Source organism: Porites lutea, assembly GCF_958299795.1.
Source record: "Porites lutea chromosome 5 unlocalized genomic scaffold, jaPorLute2.1 SUPER_5_unloc_1, whole genome shotgun sequence".
Lineage (NCBI taxonomy): Eukaryota > Metazoa > Cnidaria > Anthozoa > Scleractinia > Poritidae > Porites > Porites lutea.
Genome location: NW_027332288.1, coordinates 475,113 through 486,685, shown reverse-complemented (window position 1 = coordinate 486,685; position 11,573 = coordinate 475,113). Strand labels below are relative to the sequence as shown.

Genomic DNA, 11,573 nt, shown 5'->3' with positions numbered 1-11,573 from the left:
ATTTTGGTATTAACTTATACCCAAAAATATCGTTTTACAGAACTCAATTGTTTTTAGCATCGGGCCTACTACATTTCTGAACAAAAAAATAAATTTTAAATAGCTTAAGGTCCATTGCTCAAAAAACTGATGTGATGTACTAATCAAGCTCATTTAAAAAAGATAGCCTTTGTTCGCAAAAGAACGCAATTTCTGTCAGAAAATTTCTTTTTTGTGCAGTAACAGTAATGGACGAATGATAGCTGCATGTTCATCGCTACAGTTATGTTTCCATACGGTTTCACCCTGTCCTTAAACTCACCCTCACCCCCACCCTTACCCTTATCCTTGGTGTTACCCTTACCCTCGTTTTAGCAACGCCGGAAGTTTCAGGGTTTTTAATAAACGTAAGAAGACTGTTTTCAGCGTTTTTGAACAGATGTGCGTTCTCACTCTTCATAAACTCTCTTGAATTTTTGAAAATTTACTTGCTGTACAATTCTGTTTATTAGATTAGCCTGTTGCGGGTTCTAGGTTAGGGCTTAAATCAGAGTGTGCGAAAGTGTTCACCAGTCACAATGAAGACAGCTTTCAAAACATCAACTATCTCGCTTAAATTGATATACTGCACTAGTATGAATTTAACACACAACATCGAAGATATAAGTTAATTATGCTCTTTTAGACATGATCTAGCTGCTTGAAATAATGACTACAACAGATTCCGAGGCGGACTAAAAGACAAATATTTTATTTTTTGGCTAATTATTTAAAAAAAACCCAGTCCAATCTCAATTCAGAATTACCATTTGGTTAGGTCATTTAAGCTGGTGGATTCCTGGGTGAGAATGCGCACTAGTAGCCTTGATAAGGAAGTAACGAAAAAATCATTTTCACTGACTTCACCTGCACCCCGGGACATGCTGCCGGCCTATCCCAACTAATTACTGTGTATTAAGTTTCTACGGGTATATACTGCAAATCTTTTGCCACGTCCCAGCTAGTAGAGTCATCAATCCCGGTCTGTTTCTCCAAATCTGATTCCAGTTCTTTCTTACGCTTTTTACGCAGCTCATCTAGGTAACTGTTCTCCGTTATGATGAGGCGATTGCACAAAAATTTAAAACTTGAATTCAAATCTTTTCTAGTGGAATAGCTCTTTACATCTTTCCCCTTATAGACCCGTTGCGTTGCCCCAGTTCCATTCTCAAAACACATTTGCTGTAGCTCCAATCTCCTTTCACGGAAAGCAGACAGGTCTTCGTAAAACCCTGAACCTTCCATTTCTATTTTTCTCCAAAATGTTGCATTGAAATAAGTGAATAACAGAACGTCTGCCTTATTCCACCGTTTTATGTTTTCCTTTACTCTGTCACTTAGATTAGAAGCCTTTTCCTTGTCTAGTCTTTCGTTTACCTTCACGTTCAAAATATCATCTATTTCCCAACACAACAGGCGCTTCAACAATATTAATGATTCGTCAAAGTAATCCATAATCATAACCAAATCAAACTCTTTGTTTAGAAAGTCAATGTACTCGGTAACAGCTGTATTATTTTGGAAATATTTTTGGCTAACACCCAAATCAAACATCATTGGGTTTCTTGCATTGATACTCGGTTTTCTTGCACCGGATGTGTCATAAAATGATGACGGTCTTTCTAGAAATTCTTAAGTGAAACCACAGGATCGTCTCCTAGGCCTAAACCTTTACCCATGTGGTAATAGTTGAAGAAAGACTCAAAATTATCCACCGGATTTCTAATAATTGTTACGTACTTGCTAATTTCTCGCGGAAAAAGCCAGTTCAAGGGTTTTTTGTTAAATACCGTATGGCTGCACAAAATGTTAGGTTGTCTGTACAAAGGAATAACTTGAGATATGCGGAATCTTTGTGGCCAGGCTAGATGACTGGTCCCAAGAGCAAATGTGAGATTTCTGCTGTCTCCATATCGAAAGAGGATGTTGACGATAGTTGATCCACCAGTTTTATGTGTCTTAAGGAACATAATGTGATCGCAAGGAACACATCTTGAAGTTGGGCGAATGGAAGGAGGCCATTTTGACGTCAGATGCCGGATATGATTTATATTCCTGTAAAAATAATCGATAAAGGAACAAAGTAGTTTGACATCCGTCGTTTCAGATCCGAAAATGACCTACCTTTTTGAGCCTTAGGCTGAAAAAATGGGATTATGATTACACGGTCGTCTTAATCATGTGTTTGTAGTTGTGTTGTTCTGGCCCGGCTTTGAATCAGGTATAAGGGAGTAAACTGACTACCGTGTGGCACGAAATATTTGCAGGTTCTAATGTTTGCGATTTTTCCCAGTGATCCGAAAAAATAAGTTCCCGCAATAACAATTATCGCAAACATTTTTTTCGGTAAAATTTACTCCAGAGTAAATATTCTCTAACTTCAATTCGCTACACAAAAATACAGTACTAATAAATCGTGTCTGTTCAATTACAACTTGCCTCTTTCATTATCAGAAACAAAACGGTATCCCGTAAGAAGAACTTTTTAGAGGGAACTAGCTGGTTCTTCTTCAACAAATGAGATGTGACTTCTTTCATACAACTTTACATTGCAGTATCAGGAATACACACTCTCTATATCGTTGTCGCACCTTGATTTTATAATGATTAGCAAACCATTCTTCCTAGCTCAAATTAATGCTTAGCAAGTCTTCTGTGATTGGCTGAAGGTGCCTCATCCGCATGAAACCTTGGAGGGGTTTGCCTTGTTCAAACAATTTCTTTCTTAAATTTGACTGTTAATATTGGGCTGTCCAGCCAGTATAAACAAGGGAGCAATATAAAAATTACGAGGTGACGAGTTCTATATAAAATCCCTACAATACTGTGATTAGTTAAAAGGGTTCTAAAGTTGTTGTTTAAAAATTATATCGAGTAGTCGATCTAGGAAAGGTGTCAATCTTCTTCTCCGAATATGACTGGATAAACTTTCTTGTGAATTAACTATGCGATTCCAAAAACACAACCTTATGAGTCTGATTATCAACTTCTTACAGGTCATTTACAGCTTGAAGAATCAATACGGTAATGATGTGACCAGGAAATATCTTAAGTGTTATTCAGTTTAAATACTTTTCACTTTTTAAGTAATACCATCTACAGTATGAATTCGGTCGATATTACGAGAGACAAGCGAGAATGTATCCAAAACAACGACAGGAACTATTTGCTAGTAATTTCCAACAAAAACAACGAAAACATTATCAATGCTGGGTACCGGGCACTTTAAAAAAATCGCAAAAATTAATTCCTAGCCTGCGAGCAAGCTCTCCTATTTAGGCGAGGGAAGCGAACCTCGCGAGAACGCTCGAGCGAGGGGCGTTCTCGCTTCGCTCGCCCAAATAGGAGAGCTTGCTCGTAGGCTAATTAATTCCCAGTAAGAAAAACCAATTTGTCCTAATCGCAAAAATTTATTTCTGCAAAACACAAAATATCGCCAATCCGCAAAAATAAACTCCCGCAAAAACTTCGCGCCACACGGTATATATAACAATTATTCACCGAAGTGGAGGTAGCTAGTGCTGGTGAATATTTACCGAGGTCGCTAAGCGGCGAGGTAAATTTCCACCACTAGCCACCGACACTGACTGGTCTTTTGTTGGAAATTACCAGGTCTTTTGTTGGAAATTACCAGGAAATAGTTCCTTTCCTTCCTTTGTTGACGTCAGTCTATAACGACGACGTGAAACTTTGCATTTTCCATTTTATGGAGTACGAAGTCCTTTAAAATATATGTCTAGAAATATCGCGAACATTTGACAATTTGAACAAGATGGAATAAAAGCGATACAGTATAAAACAGCGTGAATTCCCATGTTAAGCTACATTCTCGCTGCCGTCAATGCCGGCGTGGTTGCTTAAGCTCCCTATTATTAACAGAGGTGTTGACGTACGGTGATAGGACGGATCGCTCGCAGGTAACTTTCGCAGCTTTTCGCATTCCCTTATTATATAATATTTAAGTTAGTTATGAGGTACACACAGGCTGACACCTTTCACTCAGTTGCCGCTTTTTACAATTTCTCTCGTCACAATTACCGTGAAAAAAGAAAAAACGACCTGCCTTCGTTGATGCATTTCTACTCTCTACCACAGAAGGACGATTGAGTAAAATCATGCAAATCAGTGGCGAATCCAGACCTTCAGATAAGGGGGGGGGGGGGGAACCCGATCTCCCCAGGGCCCTTCCCCTGGATCCGCCACTGCAAATAATGTTTTGCTCAATAACTGTATAAGCCGTTTGTCAATCATGAGGCGAAAAGAAGTAAAAATTTAAAATTTAAAAATGTGTAAAGTTTTGCTCACCTTAGGTCCCACACATGATTCAACCGCGTGTAGAAAAGCCACAAAGTAAAAGTTGTGGCCAGTGACAAAAGCCAAAGATAGGTTAATATACTATTTTTTGGCATTCTTTTTATCTTCTTTCTCTTGTTCCTGTTCTCAGCCCAAGCCACACTGCTGCGAAAAATTGCAGATCTATGTCTCCCTGTATGATGACTGAAATTCATACAGAAGCTATCTTAATTGAATGAAAATTGAAGTTAAATTAACCTTAAAGATAGGGTTGGGCATCGATCTTTGCCGTTACAAAAGTGATCCAAAGGTTTAAAGTCACGCCTGGTCAGGCTTACCCTCATATATTCCATTAATGAATCAATTATTTGAATTTATAAAATAACTGAGATAGTACGCGCGATCTGATTGGTCAAAAACCTATGGTTTATTATACGTAAACCCATAGAAAAAGGCATCCCGAACACGAGCCATAAACAAAACGGGCTATTGATCTGCAAACAACAATTTTAGAAAGAATAAAACACAGAACAAGTTACTTACCCAGCCCTTCTTAAAATTAAAAAGTGTTGGTTTCCACATTTTATTACAGAGCATCACAATTCGCTACTTTAAAAGTTATAAAGCACAAAGCTGGAAAGCAGTTTACATTTCACGACAATGCCAAATCGCAGAGAAAGACAACAACTGTGTGAATTTCTGGTGTAGAAAGTCTTTAGGAAAGCTTAACCATGTGCCAACCAGCAACAAAGCGGATAGTTTTAGTATTCTTGATTTATTTTATGTCAAAATTAAATTCCTGAATGAAAGAAATTGTTCCGAAAAGAGATATCTGATCAAGTTACTCGAAAAACTTGTAAATCACTCGCCTTCGGCTCGTGATTTACAAGCTTTTCTCGTGTTCTCCCAACATCCCGCGTGGGTTATCACGCCGGTAAACCCATAGAAAGTGTGGTCTGTTGCTTAATTGAATCAGTCCCTCTTTGCCGCAACCAGTATCAAATAGGCCACATACAATATGCTCACAGCTTCCGTTTCAAAGCGAGGCTAAGAGCAAAGCAATTAACATAATTATAATAATTTTTATTCTCGTGCAAATAAAACGGCTCATTTCCACAAGAAAGATTTACACTTAGCCCCGTTTTGAAAGTTTTAGGAACTCGGAAATGGTCTTCTCAAATCTGCATTTCTGCATGCCTAATGAGCAGTGAATTTTTCAAGATAACTTCTCTGTATTCGATCAGCTTGAAAAATGTTTCAGTGAATAAGATGGCTTTAAATACATAGGCATCAAGGTCAAGAAAAATGAGGTAGTAAACATTTTGTAACTACCTCGCGTCACCCCTGGCGCATGTGCGAGGCAATGAAAACAAACTTGAAAACGTCAACACGACTTTTTCAAGTTCTGTCGGGGATTTTAGAAGGCTGTTTTTTATCTGTTTAAATCTCAGCCATCGTTTGATAGTTAGGGAGGTTTTGTATAAATAGAGGATATTACATGGGCGCGCGGAGATACGAAATTTCTCTTCGAGTGTTGAAAAATATTTCAAGAGTGAGCAAAGCGAACGAGTGAAATATTTTCAACACGAGAAGACAAATTTCATATCTCCAAGCAGCCATGTAATGTTCTATTTATTTTATAAACACCAATGAAATACTAAACCATTTCAATGAAACAGTTATTTCCTGCGAAAGGCGTGATCTATTATGTAGCCATAGCAACGGTGATATTTTCACATGTGAAAATAACATGTTATTTTCACGTGTGAAGATATCATGTTTTCGCACGAAAGTTCACCTGGTATTTCATTAGTGTTTATATAATAAAGAATCGTTCTATGGTGATTTCAAAAGAGTTTTTCTGCGCTATTTTTGAAATTGTTTGCCCTCGGAATTTTGTACGCGGATTTACAGTGTCCTTTTATAGCGGCCGTTGCACTGGCAGAGAATTAACGACGGCTACTCCACAAATGGAATCTTAGATGGAATTTTCCTTAGACTTCACATAACCTTGAGTTACTTTAGAGGCTGCTGGTTTTTGGATTTTTTTTTTCGTGCTCAAAGTATGTGGACATGAAGTGGCTATCGAGTTGGCGGCGGCTGTTTTATTACTAAGAGCAATTACATCCACATGGCCATGAGTTTCGTGATGAAACTAAACTTAGGCGAAGGGGGTGTTAGTGAAACGTGGGGTCGGGGTCGGGATCGGGGTCCATATTTTTTAAAAATTAATAATGCTGATAGGGTTTGGGTTAGTGTCAACCCTAACCCTAACCCTAAACCTAAAACAGCATTATTTTAAAAAAGATAGACCCCTACCCCTGACCCGCCTTTTACTGATACCCTGGCGAAGGAGACGTCATAGAATTCGAAAACATTCCCTCTTGTATTTATCTTTAGTGCTTCACGGCAACGATAAACACGACCGTTTGCTCTTCCAGCTTGTTCACAACGGACTTAGAGAGGCACCAGTACGAGTTAGATCCTGTGAATGCCATGTTTTTGAACTGTTTGGGTGTTCGAGCATAATTTTGGAAAATACCAGAGATTACTTTCCCTTTTTATTTACGGACTGCTTTTAATGGAGTAGTATACCAATGGTACTTGGTTCTGTCTTTCTCCAAGTCGCAGTGATTCGGCACGATCGAACAATTTTAATTTTGCGCGATCAATGTGTGTTTCCCTAAGATCAAAACAAAGACATTATGCAAAAAACAGCGTCTCTTTTTAGTCTTTTGTTTCATTATGGCTCTTGGTAGCGACAGACAAGTCTAATTGTTAATGATTTGAAACAGTCTTGGTCTTTATCTTTGGTCTAGAGTCTTTTGCAGGTCGTTCATAAATTCATACTTTGATTTATTTTGTTGACTACGACAATATGTTGTTGTTGAATTTTTGTTTGCGCTCTATATTTATGAATGGCATGCGTTTTTACTTCAAAACTACAAGTAAATTAATGAGATTGTCTTAACACTTTAATTCTTGACGAAGAAATTGAGTGAACTTGATCATATTGATCTAGCATAACAAGACGCTGTGTGAGCGTATATTTGGGCGTGGTCGTACTACGGGTATGATACTTTGAACATGCCTTATTGCAGTAAATATCTTACCAGAGAAGACAAATCCTTTACTCCACTTGTTTGCTGAACCACACAGCTTATACAGTATGTCCCAATCCACAACAAAAATAGTGTCATTTCACGACAATGTTTGAAAATATGCACATCTTCAATGCAGACATGCTTGGAGCCAAATTACAACATAGGACATAAGTGGTAACAGCCCAGAGAGTAAGGTTTATCTCAACTCCACTGATACCGACAGATGTTTTTTCACACCCATCACTTTCTACAGTGTATTCCGGTTACTAACAAGGGCAAATAAAGTTCCTTAAGTCCAGTATCCACAAGGAATAATAACAGAGTAACACATTGCATATACTGCTATAGGGCAGCACTGTTTACTGGAACATTGGTAACTATTAACATTTGATATACTACAATTTTCAACGTTGCTTGAGAAAAGATGAGGTTCAAAGGTGGCAATATGTACACCTTTAAGTTCATATATATCCTCATTCCTATGTAGAGTCTGAAAATATTGTACTAATTTATGCATGGATGGTATTTCCAACAATACACATGTCCCTTCACTATGACTGTTATGATACATAGCATAAGAATCAAATACATTATATTCCCCAGCCTCAATGCTGTAGATACCAACACCAATAATTGCCACCGTTAAAATGAATGAGTTGTAGTTCAGTGCCAAGAGTGTTTCAAATGCTGTAACCTGTGAGTGGCATATACAGTAGAGATGGATGTTACAAGTATAACTGTCAATGTATTCAAGATGGAAAAATTGCTCAAACACTGTGACCATTCCTGGCAATTCTGTTAACATTGACATAGATTGTCTTGCAAGCAGTGACAGACACGAATCTAATTGAATACCAACAATCATTATTTGAGTCATATCATCAACTGAAGTCATCTTTGTTATCTTACTGTAAATTAAAGCGCAGACTCATTGCGACACATCGTTGTCCACCATTTTATCCAAATCCTGTAACATTTCCTTGACAGTATGGAGTATTAATTGTTTTTGCAGCATCTACATAAATTGAAGGTCCTGGATTTTTATCTATATCAGTACAAAGCTTAAATTGGCCAAATTAACCCGGTGATTCAAACTGTTTTGAGCAGTATAAAATGGATAATTACATGTACAGAGGGGCAAATTCTTACTTAGAAGCCTATTTGGATATCCCATTCCACCTAAATCGCCTGTGCTCTGATGCATGGACGACAGATACACCTTCCCTCGTTTACGAACTAGTTTTGGAGTTGCCCCTTAACTAAAAACCTCGCACTGTTACAGTTACTTCTGTACCCGTTTAAGTGAAAACCCTTTCTACTTTTAACGTAACAATGAATTTCAGACGACAATGGTGTATTTTTCCGAATACTCTTCCATACAAAAAGTGTCACTTTCCCTGTTTTCTGTAACAAAGCTTTTAATTTGTTCATTGGTAGTCTGCTAGGGGCATGACGGTAACCTGTCATTTCGTTCCATGGTCAGATCGTTCCATAAAAAAGTAGGTTCGTTCCACATATGAAAAGTCAAGTAAATCTTTCTAAATTTGTTGAGTGAACTTTAATTTATCGAGAAGAAAAACGTTTCGTTCATACCACAAGCTGATAAAATAATCGATCCAAAGTCGGTTCGATCCATCCTAAATCGTTTGAAAACAAACAAGAGACGATTTCAACCAGCCACGGGCTTTGACATTTAGACCGCTGCTTTTGAGAGTTTTTAAGCTAGAATCGATCGATAGTTTAGAAAGATATAGCACAACAAGTAAAAGCTATGCCGTTCTGAAGGTACAGTATTTCGAAGCGCTCGTAACCTAAATATTTCTTTGCAGCGCCCGATCTATGCAAATTTTGAAAACAACGCGAGTTTCGAATTACAATCTCGATTTTGTGGTAATTTGTCATGCCGAAAATATAATGGACTAAATTGTAAGTTCTGTTATAAATAAATTTCCCAGGGGCGGATCCACGATTTTTTTTAGGAGGGGGTGCAGTCGTCTCTTGCTCTACTCCAACACCAATAAACCACATAGTTTTTTTTTTTTGCAGAATACCAGTTGTATTAGAAAACCGCAGGTCAACTCAGGCGGGGGTGCGCACCCCCTGCACCCTCCCTCTAGATCCGCCCCTGTTTCCCACGACGAGAATTCAATTCAACTTCTTTTATTTCCTCCACAACACAATTTTCCTTCTGTACAACTAGCTCATTACCTTCTCTTGTTGTCACCTCGCTGCCATCAAAACACTCTAACACAAAACTTGCTGATAATGCAAAATCCCGACGCACACCATCGTATGAAAAAACATAACACGCAATACAAAAACAAGTACATTAACCGTCACCCTGCTAAACAAAATTGAAGAAGAATTGTTGCAGTTATCACAGTAGTTCCAAAAGAAGCCTCAGTCCCTTTTGGTTTCAATTGTTGACAATCGTCTCTTCCTTCATCGGAACAGATTTTTATCATAGGCAACACGCTGTGTTCCGCAATGCAAAATCAAAATCACTATTGTCACACTGATAACCAGCTACACAAATCTTGCGACTCTCAAACTTATTAAACATTCCTTTGTTCAAACTCTTATCTATTTTACACGTACACTCCTGATTTATACGTCTGTAAGGTCCATGAGTCTTTGATGTCATTGAATGTCTTGATAATTTCCTTTGTCTTTCTTTGAGTTCGCGGACCAGCCCATTCCTAAAACACTCACTGTTATTTTTTAGTGCGGGCCTACCGCGAACAGTGTGTGCATTTGTAAGTTTAATCCGGGATAACATAATTGAACAATATATTAACACGTTCCTCGAAACGCCGCGGCCAAATGTTATCCAAACTCATTCTCACTGTTGCTTCGAAAATTTCGGATCAAACGATATCCAAATCGTCCCTCATTAGATTATCCACTCGACCTAACAAAATCGACCAATCACAAAAAATAGACATAAAATAAAGAAAAGAGCAAATTCAGATGACCTCTTAGGAAACATGCAATTAAAACTGTCTTTCGATGATTAGTGCATTTCGATCCTCTCGTCAAAAAAATGTCAGACGTCAATCATCCCAGCGGACCTCTTAGAGAACGAAAGTTTTCTTCAACGGGTTCAAAAGGTCATTGTTTATGATTTGTGATTGGTGGATTTCGATCCGTTTTATGAGTTTCTGTGTTTCAAGGTTCGTTGCTTGTGATCTTATTGTGACCAAAACCTGACGTTAATAGTCCAAATATTTTTGATAGATTTCATCCCTGGACTTCAGACTTCCAAATTTCGATGAGGCAAAAATACTGAAGATTCAGATTAACGTTTGAGATCGTAAAAGTGCGATTGAGTGCCGTGTGCAAGCAGAGCTTTCTTTCCCACATGCCTCTTACCTTGTACAAGGAGTTCGCATGACAGACATTCGCCTCGCTTCGCTTGTTTACTTGCCTTGTTTACGTTAGCACGTATTGCGTGCCTATTGCACATTTGCGTCAAAAAACAAGCCGTTTCCATTACTCTATTTGGGCCACGCCCAAATAACAAAGGCGTAAGGAGCTAGGGCGTTGGAACGCTCATGCGCGCTGTCTGGGTCGCTCTCTTGTTCAGCTGTGATGCGGAGTAGGACTGTCAGGGCAAGAAAAATGGCGCCGTCTAGTTGGAGGTAGGTTCGTATTTATTGCTTAATATCTTTAGATCGCTGCAATCTAAGCTCAAATTTAATATTTGGCGTATTTCTTTGCGATACACAGAAAGGCCAGCATTACGTAACGGAAGGAACATAATGGTTTTTATGTTGGGACCAAAGATAAGCTTATCAGTAGTTAACAGCTAAGGAGCGGCATTGCGATAAGCAGTTCTCTGGGTGGCCTCTGCGGTCTATTACATGGTCTTTTATTTGTCACGTGGAGAGACATCAGCCATGTAAAGGCTGCGACAAGTAAGTTCTTCCCCTTTTTCTGCGAACAAGCTCAGTGAGCACATCTCAGCGAAAGTGAAAGTCTATTGCAATTCATTTTTGTTCCCAGTTTATCAGGCAAGTTTCATCATTTTGTCCTGTTTTTTCTTTTCGTCTTATTGTTGTTGGGTACATGGCGCCACTTCAAATCTTAATCTTGGGACACTCCTTTATTCGTCGTCTTGCTGGGTTTTTGCAGAAAAGGGGGCACGAACACGTCATG

General features: G+C 38.6%; 1 pseudogene; it reads right to left on the bottom strand.

The window, feature by feature from the left end:
- Nucleotides 1-933: 933 nt before the first annotated feature.
- LOC140925358 (galactosylceramide sulfotransferase-like) lies at nt 934-9,051 on the bottom strand (annotated as a pseudogene).
- Between the last annotated feature and the right edge of the window lie 2,522 nt (nt 9,052-11,573).